At 36.3% G+C, this 17065-nt stretch overlaps 1 protein-coding gene across 48 annotated transcripts in view; it reads left to right on the top strand.

Annotated features, from left to right (window-relative positions):
* KCNMA1 (potassium calcium-activated channel subfamily M alpha 1) overlaps positions 1–17065 on the top strand; it is a 431738-nt gene that overhangs the window by 176403 nt on the left and 238270 nt on the right. The gene's annotated exons all lie outside the window — the stretch shown is intronic.

Genomic DNA, 17065 nt, shown 5'->3' with positions numbered 1-17065 from the left:
CAGGGTTTTGTGAAAACTGAGAGCTTGTATGAATGTATATATCCATCATAGAAGCAGTAGAGAATATGGTAAACAGACTGGCTAAAAAATCAAAATACAATTTTGTCTTATAAGTCTTAAACTAGTCTGGACTCTTAATACCTTGCAAAACAAGTACCTGTAAAAGCCCATAGACTGCTTTGCCTTTTTTAGTTAGTGGAAACATACTCTCCTTTTGTCTTTTTTCTTGTCAAGTTTGCTTTTCATCTTGAATATGTATTTAATACCGGGCTGGGGAGGCAGCAGGAGCCAGGTAAGAACCTCCACACTGGCAGAGTCACACCCTGCCCTTTGTCATGCCAAAGGCAAACCTGTTTAGAGTGATCTGTATACGTGGAGCACAAAACCTCGTTACCTACAGGCCTAAAGAACATCTTCCAAGGAGAAGAAATGCGTGTGAATGTAAGGCAAGGAAAGAGAGGAGAACAGGAGCTGATAAAAAATGTACAAACAGAGGAGACAAGAGAATAGGCTGACTCTTCTTTCTACTTTGTGGAATGTAATTTAACATGACAAAAAAAGTTGCTAAAAGCCAATTATGTTGGTAAGGGGTAAATTTCTGTAAATATCTTTGCTTTTTAAAGTTTCATAAAGGTTTGGAAGATATTTGATAGTATATGTTGAAGTTAAATACTGCTTGACATTGCATTAGAATAAAGATACAGTTGGCTGTTGAGTATAAGTTGGATCTATCAGAGGATTTATAACTTCAGTGTCACTCCAAAAATCACGAAATCAAACAAAATTAGTTTCTCTTTGCACCTGTAGCAACTATGCAGAGTAGATAAAAAGGTATACACTGAGGCAGAAGAGATAAGGTTTTGTTCACATGATGCAAAGCGATCCTTTTACTACTGATGCTACTAATTATACATTAATTACCTTGTTATGCTGTGACACCATATTGGAGCTAAGAACAATGAGTCAAAACTGATAATGTACTTTCTGCTTTGTTACTTATTCATAAGATACTTTGGAAGGTTTATTTATTTTTCTTCCCCCAACAGCTCTTTCCAGTGTTTGTTAGGAGAACAAAGCACTAAACACTTAAACCTGTGAATTTTAATGAGTGCCTTTGCAAAGTGGAAACTCACCAAGCAAGTTAGTTGTTGTCAGTTAGTAAATCAGCAAGGACCTTGAGAAGATGATGTATTTCCAGATGGATAATACTTTAACAGTAATAATCAGTTTCACTTGGAAACAAAGTAGAGACAGTACAAGAATAATGAGACTGATGGAAATAGATGACAGGCAGGTTATTTTTGTGATGTTTGACAAGCTGATACAATTAAAGTTGTGTTTGATACTATTTTATTTCTCAAAAAGCAGTAAATAGTTTTCTTACTCATCAAGTTACATTTATCTATTAGAATACAAAAATTCATGAAATAAAATTAAATTGCAAATGTATTTTTGAAGTGGTTAAAATAACACTTTGACTTTCTTTTTAATACAAATAATACAGAAAAATTCATACAGGTTTACATAACTTTGGTTGTGCCAAATGTAGGTTTTAAAAGAAAAAATTACTGGATGGGGCAGTTTATCGAGTTGAATGCAAAGAGACAATACTTTCCTGCTGTAAAATTACCTTTAACTGCAGTTTCAATAATCTTTCAGAACTGAATGTTTCCAATAAGTTGTCTTTATTCCTAAATGGGTAAAAATAGCATACAAATAGAAATATTTTTCATTAATTTTCAAGTGTTAAAAGTGTTGTTAAATGCAATTTTTTGTTCTCTGTGTGTACCAGTAAAACTCAATGTACCAGAGCTTAATCTGTTAAGCTTTCTGAGCAAGTGTCTTATTTTGACACTGATTTCCATCATATTAAACATTCAAATTTAAAACATTGTCTGTATGTTTTATATTTATTACTGTCATTATTCAATTTTACAGTCCATGCCAAACTATAAATCCAAGAAATCATACAAAACTCAATAAACCCATACGATAATCAGTAAAAACATGCAATATTAATTTAGCTGAAAAAAAAGAAGGAATTTGATTAAGAAGTTTAATTTTGATTGATTGGTTATAAGTAGCAGGTTAGTTCCATATGGTGAAAAAACCCCAAACGTGGATGTATTATAAACTATAGTCCATGAAACTGCAAGTAAAGGAGCTCTTAATTTCATGGCTTATGCAACTTTATTGCAGTGACGTTAAAAGCTGACTAATGCATATTAGCTGCAATACTGTTGATCATTAAAGAGCTTGAAGTCATCATCATATTGAAAAATAGGATAATGAGGACAGCTGAGTGTCAGTTGTTGGTTCAAACTGAGTTTAATTTGGTGCAGAAGAAAAGATAATCCAAGTTCTCTTAAATTCATGACTCGAAGTAGGACTTGAAGTGAATTTTAGTCGCACATACAATGAGAAGAATTAAAAAGAAATATAAGGCTAATTTTTTTTTTTTTAAATGTGTGTATGTTTTAAAAATGGGTTCAGTTTTCACACAATCAAGCATAATCGTGGCCTTCCAATGAGAAGTTCAAACATACAGGTCTCTGATTCAAAACACATCTTCCTGCACAAGGACTAGCAAAGAAAAATCTATCTCTTTTAAACAACTTGCAAGAACAATTTTTGAAGTGCACTGTTCATGCAAAACTTGTGTGGCCTACTTTTCAACTGTGTCAGTCCACATGGTGCGAAGGAAATACTGTGAAGAAAATGTGCATGCTATAAACAAATAAATTTAAGATTTATTTGGGAATTTGGGATTTCAGAGTTAAATAGAAGTTAATGTATGTGCTGGATATATTCTTTCCCTTCTTGTTTAGGTCTGTCTGTGCTTTGCTTCTTGCCTTTTCCCAGACACAGCCTCTGCAGAGCCCCACCACCACTGATGGGCTCAGCCTTAGCAACAGCAGTGCTGAGCACAGGGAAACTTCTGGCAGCTTCTCACAGAGTTCAGCTCTGGAGCCCACCTGCCCCACTCCCACAGCCTGGTCATGCAAGCCCTAGGGAGTTTTATAATAATCGAGATCCTAAACTGCCATGTCTGAGCTTGGAAATACACAACATCCCCTTCATTCTTGTGGTTTCCACTAGCATATCAGAGTGTTCTTGAAAGTGATGTTTCAGTCTCCTTTGAGTTCTGCATCACATTGAAGCAGCTTTGGTAGCTTGAGTTGAAGGCAGAAGCTTTTGTCCATTAAAATGTTTTTTATTGTAAAAAAGATGAAAGTATGGGCTTTTCATCAGTCTGCTAGAGACAGTATTTTGTGTGTGTGAAGAAATACAGAATAAATGAAACTAAGAATGTAAAATCCTCATACTTACTTTTTTCACGTCTGTCAACATGAGCAAATGCTATTCATGTACTGAGAACGCTCTGACATCACGGATTAATAATAGTTTCTCTTTTTTTTCTGTGAGAAAGAGATAGCAATGCACTTGTGTGATGCACGTTTTTCATTTCAGTTTGTGCATGCACTAAGAGACTACAGAGTAAACAACAAATATGAACATTGATCTGGCCACAGAGTTTAAAAGTTGAACAAAAATGAAAACAATTTAATAATTGTTATATTTAATATTTAATAATTTAATAACAATTTAATAATTGTTATATACTCATTGCTGTTAAATACTTGATTTTAAAAAGTGGTGAGATAATAACTTCACCAAGCATTTTTTTAGTGTCAAGATTATCGAAGTGGAAGATGATTCATGTGAAAATCTTGCTCCATTTTTAAAAAGCCTAAATTGAATTTGTTACTAGCCATAAACATCTGGCCTTGTAGCACTAGAGAGGGACTTTTATTGTTCTAGTTTGCCTTTCTACTACAGCAGGAGCACTAGCTGTAGCATATTATTTTAGGTACTTTGTTGAGACAATTTTATTATTGAGACAATTGTTCATACATGTTTTAAAATACATCTTATACTTCCCAGATAAAATTATTCATACTATTTTCATGAAATAAGTTAAAACCAAACCCAAATATAATAAAAAACATGAGTTCTATGTAAAATCTAGTGCTAATGGAGAACATATAAATTACCTACCAATACTTTGGTGCACCTTTAATTTTTTTGGTCATTAAAGGAAAACTGTTAGGCAGGTACTTTATTTATTTATAATGTGAGTATTGGATTTTATTGCAATTTGTTGCATACTATAAAATTTTCCACAAGTAATGCAATATAATGTAACTGAGAAATCCAGAATCATAAAATCTTGAGACTTGGACTGGACCTACAAGGATCATTGAGTCCAACTCCTGGCCCTGCACAGGTCGTCCCCAAGAGTCCCACCGTGTGCCTGAGAGCATTGTCCAAGCACTGCTGGAGCTCTGTCAGGCTGGTGCTGTCCCCACTGCCCTGGGGAGCTGTTCAGTGCCCAAACACCCTCTGGTGAAGAGCCTTTTCCTGCTATCCAGCCTAAACCTCCGTGCCTCAGCTTCAGGCCATCCCCTCAGTCCTGTCCCTGTCACCCCAGAGCAGAGATCAGTGCCTGCCCCTCCTCTTCCCCTCCCAGGGAAGCTGTCACTGCACTGAGGTCTCCCCTCAGTCTCCTCCAGGCTGAACTGACCAAGGCACCTCAGCTGCTCCTCATTTGGCCTCCTCTCAAGTCCTTCATCATCCTCATGTCCTCCTTTGGACTCTCTCTTAACAGCTCCATATCTTTTTTTGTGTTTTGGTGCCCAAATCTTCCCCCAGCACTGGAGGTGAGGCCTCCCCAGCTCAGAGCAGAGCAGGACAATCCCCTGCCTTGCCCGGCTGGTGAAGCTGGGCCTGATGCTCCCAGGACAGGGTTGGCCCTCCTGGCTGCCAGGGCACTGCTGGCTCACATTCACCTGGCCACTGACCACCACCCCCAGGGCCCTTTCCATGGCACTGCTCTCCAGCCATTCCCCAGTCTACCTGTATATCCAGATTTTCCACAGCTGGCAGAAACCCAGGGTGTTCAGTAGTTAACTGGATATAGATAGAGAAAATGGAGTAAATTTTGGCATGTACTCCCACTTCTCCATAAAAAGTTGTACCCATTGCCCTCAAAGAAGAATTAAAAAACCTCCCCAAACCAATGAAAACTATTTAAAGCTATGATGATAATTGGTATTTAAAGTTACTATAATAAACCCCCTGGTTTTATATATTTGCTTGAAGTGCTTTCATCTTTCTTCTTGGACAGGTTTAGTAGCTAACTCATTCCATTTAAGCTTTTTTCCAGTAAAGCTTTTTTTTCACTATTATTTTATAGCTAGTGGGAAATAATGAATTTCTATAATCATTGAATCACAGAATGACTTGATTATGCTGGTTCCTTTGAAGATCATCTAGTTCCATACCTGCTATTATAGGCAGGGACATTTTTCATCAGACCAGGTTTTTGAAGATTCTTCCATTCAAACCTTGAGCGCTTCCAGGGATGGGGCATCCACAACTTCTCTGTGCAACCTTTTCCTCTGTCTCACCACTATCAAAACAGAGAATTTTTCCTTGTATCTAATCTAAACCAGCCTTCTCTCAGTTTAAAAACATTACCCCTTGTCCTGTCATAACAGGCCCCCTTCCCCTTCCCCTTCCCCTTCCCCTTCCCCTTCCCTTCCCCCTTCCCCCTTCCCCCTTCCCCTTCCCCTTCCCCTTCCCCTTCCCCTTCCCCTTCCCCTTCCCCTTCCCCTTCCCCTTCTCCTTCCCGTCCCTTCCCTTATTTACTGGTGAAGGTATTGTACTAGGCAATGAATTACACAGTTTGTCACCTTTTAAACTGTAAACTCAGAGGATTTTTTTTTTTCTTGCAGCAATTGGATTTACTTAATAAATATTTTTCAATGGAAGAAATATATCATAAAACTGTAAAGTAGCCACAAAAATACAAACTCAATAACCAACTAAATAATGGAGTTTTCATGAATCTGCTTATCAAGGGTTTACATGAAAGCATTAGACTTCTCAATTTGTTGCACAGTAAATGGATCTGGGCTTAAGCTGAGTGTAATGTGTTCATGTGTAATGGATCACTGTTGGGTTTTTGGCAGTTTTGTTGCAATTTGCTTTCTTGAAATGAAGTCCTACATATTTGCTAACCTCAGCACAATGACAATTGCTTACATTTTCTTTGGCAAAAATGAATAGGGCTCATTTCCAGAAACAGTTAAATTAACAGAGCTGGCAACTCCAAAAAAAAAAACCCAAAAAAACCCATGTAAGCCTGTCTTATGTAAGAAAAAAACTAAAAACTTCCAAGGTAAAACTAGAATCTCGGTAGTAAGGAGCTGACCAGTTCTGCAAAGTTTTGACATAAACCATATTACTTGATAACAGTCATTCAAACTTAAAAGGAGACAGGAGCAGACTATATAACTGAAATTGGTTGTGGGAGATGTGGCATGTTCCCCTTTCCAAGGATGTTAAATTATTTGCACAAAATAGAACATCTCATATGAGTTAGGGCCTCATGACAGGTTCTCATGTTCAATGACAGATTTATCACCTGAATCTGATTTTAAACAGATAAAATTTTGAAAACATCACGTGTTTACAGACCATTGGCTGTACTGAAAAGGATGGAATTTCATCTTTGATGAAACTGTTCTCTATGTAAATTTCCACTGATGTATTGTTTAACTAATTGACTTTTTTCTTAAAATACAATGGTAACAAACATAAAAAAAGCTGTTTTATCTGAAAATTTCAAGGACAAGTTGATTTAGTCATCAGATACAAGTATTAAGACATTCTTCATTTCTTGGTATTTGTTCTGGAAAATTATGTAAAGCAGTCAGAGTTAACAAAATGCAAACAGGTGCTCTATTTATTCAGTACAGCGGTCATTTACTTCTAATTCACACAAGAACTGGTACAAAAATAAAACAGTTTGGTTACTGTGAAGCTTATACCTCCACTGTCTGTGGCAGAGTGTATGTTCAAACTCTCTGGCACCTGTTCTAGCAAAGTCTCTGCTCATCCACAGCAGCCTTTCCTCCTGGCCATGTTTTATGTCACGGAATAGCCCTGCAGCATGCTCTTGTCACTAGTGGCATCCTACTCTAGTTGAGCTGAGACAGCTGCAGCTTTAACTTCAGTTCTGTAAGCATATATGGTGCATGCTTGGTCTTCCTGGTGTCTGATATACCTGTAACCATGATAAGAAACCAAACTATGGATTGAGAAACTGCTTCAGCAGGGTATCTCCAAGGAATGCATCAGTGCTGCTGGCAGCCGTGTTAATGAATCCGTACATGGATTTCCTTTCTGAGTCAGCAGTCTGCCTGGGCACGCTTTTACATAGGTCTTTGTCCTAAGATTGATCAGAGAGGCATTCTGAGGTTTTAGGCAATCAGCAAAAGGAATTTTAACTTTGTGTTTGAATTAGGAATGCTGAAAGCTCTGTCTTCCTGCTCTGCCTGAGAGTCAGAAAGGAAGCATGTCAGCCAAGCTGTTGAGAAAACAAAGTATTTGTTAGTATTTGGACTTGGTAATGTGCATTCTTGTGCAGTGTCATCACCACTGTATAAGTATTTCTCATTTGCAGATTTGGTATAAACACTTTTCAAATCTTATTACCATTTTTTAAGTATCATTGGACTACTTTTAATTATTTTCTTGTTCTTTCTCACTTTTTAGTCCTGTGCATGGGGCTGTAAGTGCAGTGAACTGGTTCAGAGGAGGGGGGAGGTCATTGGCAAAACCCAGGGGTTGATGAGATTTTGGTTTGATGGAGAACCAAAACAGACCTCTTGCTCACCCTGATGGGCTTTCTCTTTTACCTGCCAGCTTTTCCTTTACTAGACAAGGCCAGTGCCTTTAGGGGAGGCTGAGCATCAGGGAAGTGAGGTTGTTGGTTGTAGCACAGTGGAGGAAGGCAGCTGGGCCTGCAGCTGGAAGAGAGAAACTTCTTATGCCAGGCTAAAGACTTAAACTTTTGTTACAGATAAAGATGTGTTAAAATGGTAATTTCATTGACATGGGGTTTTCAAACTTTCTGTTTCAGAATAAATTCTAGAAAGGTGACATGTTTTAAAATAAAATGTTTTTTGAATTAAGTAATATAGGACTAAATCTCTGTAGGAGATCAATAGTAAATAGAATTTCAGGAGGCAGGAAAGGAAAGCATATTAAAAGAAAAAAGAAAAAGGTTTATACTTCAAGGGCATCATTTACCTTACCAGAATCTCAACCAGGTTCTGCAGTACTTATTCAGAGAAAACTACTTTGTCTTTCACAAGGTTTGGTTCTGGATTTTTTTTTTTTTTTTTTATTGTTCATGCAAAATGTATTTTTTTTCTGTAACACTTAAAGCCAAACAAACTTCAAACCACTTATGTACTTTCAACTTTTTCATATTCTGTAATATTGTTAAAATGTGAACTAAAATTGCATATTAACATGAAGACCTGGAGTCGTAGTAATATCTCTTATAAATATCTTTCACCATGACAGGTATGTGATTACCTGGTAGTTTTTCCAGTTGTGTTTTTTGGTGGTTTCCAGGAGTGCCTTAGAAAGAGCCTGTAGCTAGGCTCAAGCAAGCATGCAGAAAAGGGGAAAAACTACATACTAGCTGACACTTATGATACAGAACATAAGCTGAAGTTGGATGTTCTTCCACCCCCTTCAATGCCTGTGAATAAGACCACACCATAATGAAACTCAGTGGCCTTTCAGACCTTTATAAGGGACCCTGTAAAGCAGGTGGAAGGCAGGCAATTTCCTAGGTCACTACCCTCAGGTGGTGTCTGAAAGGCTAGGAAAGCCAGATAAAGATGCAAAGACTGTGGACCCAGAGGAAAGAGGAATTTTGAGAAAGTAGTTTCTTCTTTTTTAAATTAAACTCTTCGTGTTATATAAAAAGAAAACAAAAGCCATGACACCAGAGGGTGAAAGTTAAAGGACCTGACAATATTGTCTTTAGCAAGAGAAAAGGTCTGCTGAGGTAACTGTTGGTTTCAGTGCCATATTTAGTGGTCACTGCTGTATTTTCTTTTAAAGTAAGGGTACTATCCAAGTTTGTTAGAGGGAGTTACATTTGAAGTTCATTCTGCAAGCCTTTGTCCATGTGATTATATTATTTTATCTTCAAACCACGTAGAAAAAGGCTCACAATAAAGCTTTCAGTTTTAGAATTATAACTACATAGAAAAACAGGAAAGCTCCTCTGCAGGGAGCAGGTTGGCTGAATAAATCAGTCTTTGCATCCTAACAGAGAAACTGGTCTTTCCATCCTACCACTGAGAAAAAATATTCACTGCAAGAAAAGGTTTGTTGTGTAAAAATAGCTTTTACATTTGCTTGCTGCATCGTTTTCTGCATGGTGTTTAGTGATAGTTGCAAGTCACTGATTTAATTTAATACCTCATGCATTCCTTATCATTTAGTACATAATGTTGAATTATAATTCCAGATTAACAATATTCACAACATGCCATCACCTTGACAATTACAGTATGGAAGTCATCAGTGCCTGTAACTGATGGCATCAAAGGCTTCCTCTGAAATACCAAGGTCTGCATATCAGTGCAGTCTTGCACCAAACTGTGAATCAAGATTTGGCCTATAGTGGCATATAATTGTGCTTATGCAGGTTTTACCTAAGATAAAAGGAAAACGTGTGTCCATGCTTTTTCAAGTTGCAGAAACCTCTTTATAAACATTTGTTCCATGTACTTCCAAAGCCCACTGAAAATGGTTCTCTTACTGTGAGTGAATGCTTACCCATAAACCAGGATCACCTCAACCCTGAAAAGCCTATTTTAGGTTTAGCTGCTCCAATAAAATTGCTAAATTTTATTTTCTGATTATGTGGAGAACTCACATCTCATGATCAATGACTGTGTCAAATAATTGTCAGGCTTTTCAGTTCAAATTAGTCTAAAACCGAAAGCGCTCACATTGTTTATATTTTTGTTGCTGTGGGAAATTGAGAGGTCTGATAAGAATTATATTTTGATACAGCCTCTGTAAAACTATTGAGGTTTATGCCTTTGTTTAGAACTATCAGTTGGCTTAAGACTAAATGACTGAAATGATTAAAATTTAGTGAGTGCTACAATTTACAATGCTCAGACTTGCTCTCTATAATTTTCTTTTGTACACTAATTAAAGGCAGCTTTTTGTATTCATGAATTCTCATGTATAGCTAGATGATTAAATAGGTTGAGATTTATTCATAGTGATAAAAAAGTCAATTTTTCCATCTTCAAAGCAGATTGGTATGAGAGAGATTTTCCTGTGGCTATCAGTCAAAGCTATCAATGTTGGCAAAATGACTGAAGGACAAACAATGGCAGAGAAAAAGGAGGAGAAAGATGCTTAAAAAGGTGACTTTCAAAAATACTGTGCTCTTTAGTTCTATTGCCAAGTTTTGCCCCTTCCTACATAGCTTCTTTTGTTCATTTTTCTCATTGATGGATGGTCCTGTGTTTGATATTTCTTAATTGTCACAGAAAGCTTCTGATGTAGTTGACATTAAGTTGTGCTAAATCACTGAGCAGACATGACTTGAGGAGCAGTGAGCTCCTGAAAATCCTCATGGGAATGTCCGAAAGTTTAGTGGTCCCTATTAAAAAAGTGATGTTGATGGCTACCTCTCTTTAGAAGTCTATGAAACAGTTATGGGTTTTTCTAGACTAACAGCAGAAGCTGACCGCTGTATTTGCAAGTATCAGAAATTGTTATACTCTGTTTGGTCTGGAAATAGAAGGGCTAAATTATATTTCTTATATTACATTACTAAAGATTTAAGAAAAACCCCACATTAGGTAATGGTACATGGAAGATGAGAGCTGTGATGTTAGCACTGCAGCAGCAAACTCTGTTTGCAGCCTGTCAGATGCATTTAACAGTGAGTCTTTTCCCTTCTGTGTCTTGTTTTCATCATGTTTTAAAGCACGTTCTTTGACATGCATTCAAATGCTCTGTTGTGTGCTGAATGATTTGAGCGTTCTTGATTCAGTCTTTTTTTAATGAAATTTTACTAGACTTTACTGAAGCCAAGAGCTTCCAACTTTTCAAATGTGTCCACAGCTGTATCTACCTTAGCTGTATTTATGAGTTCTTGTGACTAAGAACCTAAACAGTTCAAATGGGAGGTATTCATTTCTGTGTTTGTGGACTTCTGCTATTTGAAAATTTAGGAAAAATAGCAGGAAATCTGAGTAACACAGAATCTGAAAATTTACCATTTTATTCCATTATAAAACCTTAGCAAGGGGGAGTAACCTCTTTGTCTACTTCTTCTTCAAACATTTATTGGCATGACTGTCTGTTGTGTAGGTTGCATGTCAGACTAATGTCAAAATAACTGAGGAATCTGAGGATTCCTTTTGTCTGCCATACAATTCTAGTATTAATTTGAATGTATAAGGTAAATAATTTCATTAAATGTAATCCTTAAAGTGATTCATTCACAAAGAAATGTACTTCTTTTTAGTAATTTCTTAAGACATGGCAGTAAAGCTTGAGCTCCCTTTAACTGTTAATGTTAATGTTACTGTTAATATGTGTAATATTGTACAAAAGCACTGTGAATTGAAGGAAGAGACTTAAATTCTCAGAAAGTCCACATTTTCGACTGCATTTTTTCTTGAGAACTCATTTGAGTGGTTTCCTTGCCTCAGACCCTTTACTTCAGAAACCTTTCTGATTTTAGCATTTTAAAGACACAGCATTTTGTTTACCCTACTGTATTATTATTATTTTCTGGTATTTTTATTCTTTGTTTTCTGTCTTGTGTTTTCTGTGACAGTTTCTTGGATATTCTCCTATTTTGTTGTCAGTTACCAAACAGAATGGTAACTGATGAGGAGTATGGTATATTGAAGTAAGGACAAGAACTGTGAAATTAGTTTTTGTGGTTTTGTTTGGTTTTGTGGTTTGTTTTTTTCTTCTAATATTGTTTATTTTTTATTTTTAAACAAACACTAATTAAGAAATAGACAATTGCTTAATTCAAGAAGACAGTGTTTTCCAGTCCTTTTTTTTTTTTAACAGTTTATTGATTTTTCAGTTCTGTATTGCAGCATTCCAGATACAGGGGTGGGTTGGCAAATGAGTACATTAGATTTTACTGGTAAATATATTTATTTGATTTCAATTGATTACTTTCCCAGATGTTGCACCATCATGTAGTTAGATCATTTTATAAATTAATTATGAAGAATTTGATTATGATTTTGGGGTAATATCTCAGCTTTTATTCTTTCCAAGAATTGATGCACTTTTGTGTTTTCCAAGATATTCCATGCACAGGTGGAGATTTTTTTTTGCGTAGACACTGTACCAAAAAGTGCAGGAGTCTCTGCTTGCTTCATCTCACCTTGATCACTTTGTTTAGCTTTGTTATCATTTGAGGTAGGCCAAAGTATTGTTAGACCAGTGTTCCAGCTGAAGTTACCTGGTTCCAGTTCTTCATGTGGAGATAAACCACATCATGTCACAACTGAAGCATAGTGACATAGAAACAAAGAAAAAATGACCTTGTGTTGTGTTTAAAGGTCTGACACAACAGCCAGAGGCTTTTTCAGGCTGAGCAATGGGCTGGGGCTGTGGCTAATGAGCCACCAGCATGAGTGATGCTCTGCTGCTCTGCACTGCGTGGCAGGGGGACCCTGCCCTGGGCCTGGCTTCTTTGGCCTTTGGGCAATTTTGCAACCGAGCTGGTTGGTTTTCATTTGTGCAGGATCTGATTGCCAGTGCATCACTGGTTTCTCTAAAACAACATTCCAATGGGCTTGTTTATTAGCAGCCCTTAGCTGCAGTGGGACAGCAAGGAGCTTGGAAAGGAGAACCTTGACATCGGCAGTAGTTGGTGGGTGATGGTCACCAGCAGAACAGACATCAGCAGTAATGCCATCCACTTAGCTCTAGAAAATGGCACATTTTCATAGAAAATGGCACATTTTAATAGAAAGCACTGCCATTTTTTTGACTGATGATAATGAATTGGAAAAGTTGCATGTATTTTAATTGGTCATATTGCCAGGCACTCTCCCAGAAAACATAATTAACTTCAAGCTACAGAGCACCATTAACAGATGGGATTTTTTGTCTTGTATTTTTTTCACTAATTAGAAAATCTCAGTATTTTCACTTTTATGGATTAAACAGAAATTTTCATTTTATTGTCAATATGTCGTTTGAAAGTTGAGGGAAAAATCTCTCAATCTGTATAAAAAAAGCATAACAAAGCTGAAATATTAACATATATTGCAGCATGTACAGAACAGATCACAGCAAAAATACTTTTAAAAAAAATTTTCCTTAAGCGAGATTGGAAATTTGTGTGGAAAAGTAAATAAAGATACTTTTTTTTTGTTTTGTTTTACTTTCTGGTTTGATTGTTCATGTTTCTGAGTCTTCTGCCTAATCTATATCATTCCTTAATTTTGATTTCACAGCATTCCTTATAATAAGCAGTCTGTTCAATGAGAGGTAGTCTGTTCAAATCTATGTAAGAAGGCTGAACCTTTCATTGGGGAGAGAAAAAAACACAGTTTATTGCAGGCAGACTGAATTTGTTAATTCTCCTTAGAGTGGTTTCATTCAGAGATGTTCCATATTCTATTCCCAGTGACCTATTACATCAGTTACTTACTACAGTCATGAGTAGTTGGGCAAACTCACAGTGAGTGATTCAGGCCTTCATCATGGCTTTTACTTGTACCCAAATTATTGCTTTAATGCATAAATTCAATATTTGGGAGCTAAATATGGGGCTAATTTTTTTCTTTTTTTCCTTTTTTTGATAACTCTTCTCTGTCTGCAGTATCTGTTTTCTCTCCCAGAAATGTTGTTTCTATATTCCTTATCAATGTTATTCAAGTCTGTAAAAAAAGAGATGCATTACATAATAACTATATTCTTAAAGACATATTTACATAAATACAGAATTTTAGTTTTAGTGGTGAATTAAAACCGTGTTATACTGGGTAGTAACTTAGTGGTACCAAGAATATAGTTCCAAAAAAATTGGCAAAAATTTACCTTAGAGTTATTGGCACCTTTCTACTTAAACAAAAGCCTTTAATGCACAAAACCCCTTTGCTGTCAGAGGCAGTGCTTGCTGCCACTGTTGCCATGTCCTGCTTGGGCTCTTGGTGATTGCTGTGGTCTCAGGAGAGCTCTCAGTCCAAGTTCCACTGCAAACACCTGCAGTGAAGAGTGGTTGCCCTGATGAGTTGACATGGAGTATTCCTGCCAAAGGAAAGCAAGAGGGAGAATTTGGGAGCCTGAAGAGGTCAAGTAATATGCTTAAGTCACACACCACAAGAATGGTAGGACTAGGGACAATAACCAAGTCTTCTGATTACTCGTGGTCATCAATAAGAGCTCACGCTGGCCTACCTGGCTGCCTTTGCTTTTAAGATTAAATCCATGCTATGAATTTTCTGACAGAAGTTCACTGAGAATTGAATGTCCATTGGTTTATCAGAGAGTCATTCCTCACTCCCCTTCACCTCCTTTTTTGGATAAACTCAGACTTCTCTTGGAAAATGTAAGTCTATATGACCTTTGCTGAAAGGAAAAAATTATATAGCAAAAAGGTGTCGGAAAGCTTCCAAAGTTTACAGTACTGTTTTTATCATGTGCTGATGACTAAATTAGCTACCATAAAATGTAATAGCTAATTATCTTCTTAGTTAACTCCTTTCTGTGTAATAACAGTAAACAAAAAATCAGAAAACGCAACTGAACGGAAGTGACTCGCATGTAAACATTTTCAAGTCTGGGTTTCTGAGACGCTTTTAATATGGCTATAAAAATTGAAAAGTTTGGATTTAGTACTTTAATTCCTTCAAGCTCAAAGCTAAGAATTAGTAAAGTCTCTTCAGAGTTGTGTGATCTTGAACGTTTTCTGACTTCCCTGGAAGTTGCTCATCATGTGTCTTAAAGGTGCTTTAGTTGCTTCTAGAATTGGATGTTAAATTCTAGCTGACATGCAAAGGAGTAGAAATTAAGATAATTATTTTTTGTTATTTTTCCTTCACCACCTGCCTTTTCTGCATGTAAAGTGGTAGGATCATTAAGTCACTGAGACAGATTTAATAGTAGGACACTGCCTTAATACTAAATACTTGATACTTAAGATTAGTCGCTGTTAGCATGTACACTATAATCAAGAGCAGGTGCTGGCTGTAGAATTCCTGTATTTGTATGAACATCAACACATATAACACTACTGCCTGGTCATAGTATTATGTCCTGACCAGCATGACTCTTATACAAGGAATATATTAATAGGAAAATCTGTTTCCTTGCATTTTCAAATAAAAGGTAAATGACAAATTTTCCCAGTTTCTTTGAGCTTTTCATTTAGTATTTATTGCTGGTGGGAGCAAGATGGAATATTGTTTAGTCTTTTCATGATTTTGTCACTTCTTTCTTCTTCTGTTTGCTTCAGCCATCATTTGCTTGTGTTTAGTGGTTTACTTTTACAAGGTGGCTCACAACTGGTGCATTCTTGGACATTTTTCTTTAAAGAGAAGAACAATGTTAAATGCAGTTGTTCTAGAAAATATTAAGAGAACATTTCATCTATAAGAAATATGATCTAACACACCTGGGCGAGGTAGAATTGCGTCCTAGGACCCCTTGGGAGCTCATGACCCCATAAAGTAGATGGTGGATATTTTGTGCTCTTGCCTTGGGCATTTTGGTTAGTTATATGTTGGCCCAGGAGGGCCCAGGTAAAGGAAAGGCTGAAGGACTGTAGGCAGGGCAATGTGTTCAAGCCCAGAGAAAAGTCAGTGTAAAACTTCATCTAGAGCACGGTCCTAGCTCCTGTTGATGAACTTAAGAAATTCTCTTCTTCTTTTCTCCTGGTTACCTGGCAGGGTATACTGGGGAAAAAGGCCTCTAAACAGAAACTTACTACCAATTTCTGTAAAAATCTGAATACATTTTATTTGACTGTACAAATCACAAAGTTCTGAAGGTGACTGTTGGATTCTATAGTTTGACATCAAGCAGCTGTTTTGGTTCACTGGTTCATGTTCAAAGGTAACAGAAATAAAAACATCTCAAAGTAAGCAATACAGTACAAAATGGTAGAACATTGATTTTTTTTTTTTTTAGAACAAGCATCTATATTGTTTTATAATAATAGAACTTAATTTGTCATTATATTAATTTAAGATACATAAATTGCTCAGTTTTTTGTGTCAGCTGCACTGCATTTCCTACCACTTATGGCTTTGACTATATGGAATGATTTCCAAATTTTGTTCTTTGCATATAGGGTGTCAGTTAGTGGGACAGCAATTTTAGGTAAGACATTCTGCATCTTCTATGGTCAGGAAGGTCTTACTTTTGTTAAATTACAATAATTGCAAAGATGTGGGTACATCTAGAGTCTGTAATTTCATGCTGGGATTGCCAAACTAGAAGCAATTCCTAACTTCTGAAACGTAACTTGAAGCAGGTGTGTCCTTAGCTTTTTGAGGTTTTCATGCCTATCAAATCTGGACAAGTAAATTCTGTCTATAAAACAACTACAATTCATTTCTTTTTTGATGGTTAAAGGACGTTTGGGGTTTACCAAACCTTTTACCTTTATTGTACCTTTTAATTTCAGGTATGAAAATTTTCATCCAAGTTAGATCAAAACATCAAGCTATTGTCATCTTAGTAGAGCAAACTTTGGTGTAACAGAAGTTTTGTTAAGCACTTCTAACAAAAACACTTCTAATGCTTTTTGTTAAAACTTTTGTGTAACAAAAGTTTAATGGATCATTGAAGTTTTAGCTTTATGCATATAGGAAATAATTTGCATTCTCCATAACTAATTATAAATATAAAAATGAATGGAATTTTATTTTAAATCATAGTTGATGAAACTGAGTAGCATATTAACAGAATTTACTCTGTGAATGTAGAAATGAAAACTAAATGAATTTCAAAAAAATATTAATAACAAACAACCTAGTATATTTTAAGCATTACAGTGGCCTTTGGGTTGAATGATTTAACCATAGAATAAGAATTTGAAAAAAACATTTTTGAAGAATAGTACAGAACAGAGTGTTGTCAGAAAAAACAAGAAGTCTTTGATGCCTTGAGGTGTTAGGAG

The sequence above is a fragment of the Cyanistes caeruleus genome, chromosome 8 (assembly GCF_971803275.1).
Source record: "Cyanistes caeruleus chromosome 8, bCyaCae1.hap1.1, whole genome shotgun sequence".
In the NCBI taxonomy this organism is placed as follows: domain Eukaryota; kingdom Metazoa; phylum Chordata; class Aves; order Passeriformes; family Paridae; genus Cyanistes; species Cyanistes caeruleus.
This window is presented reverse-complemented; position numbering and strand designations above follow the sequence as displayed.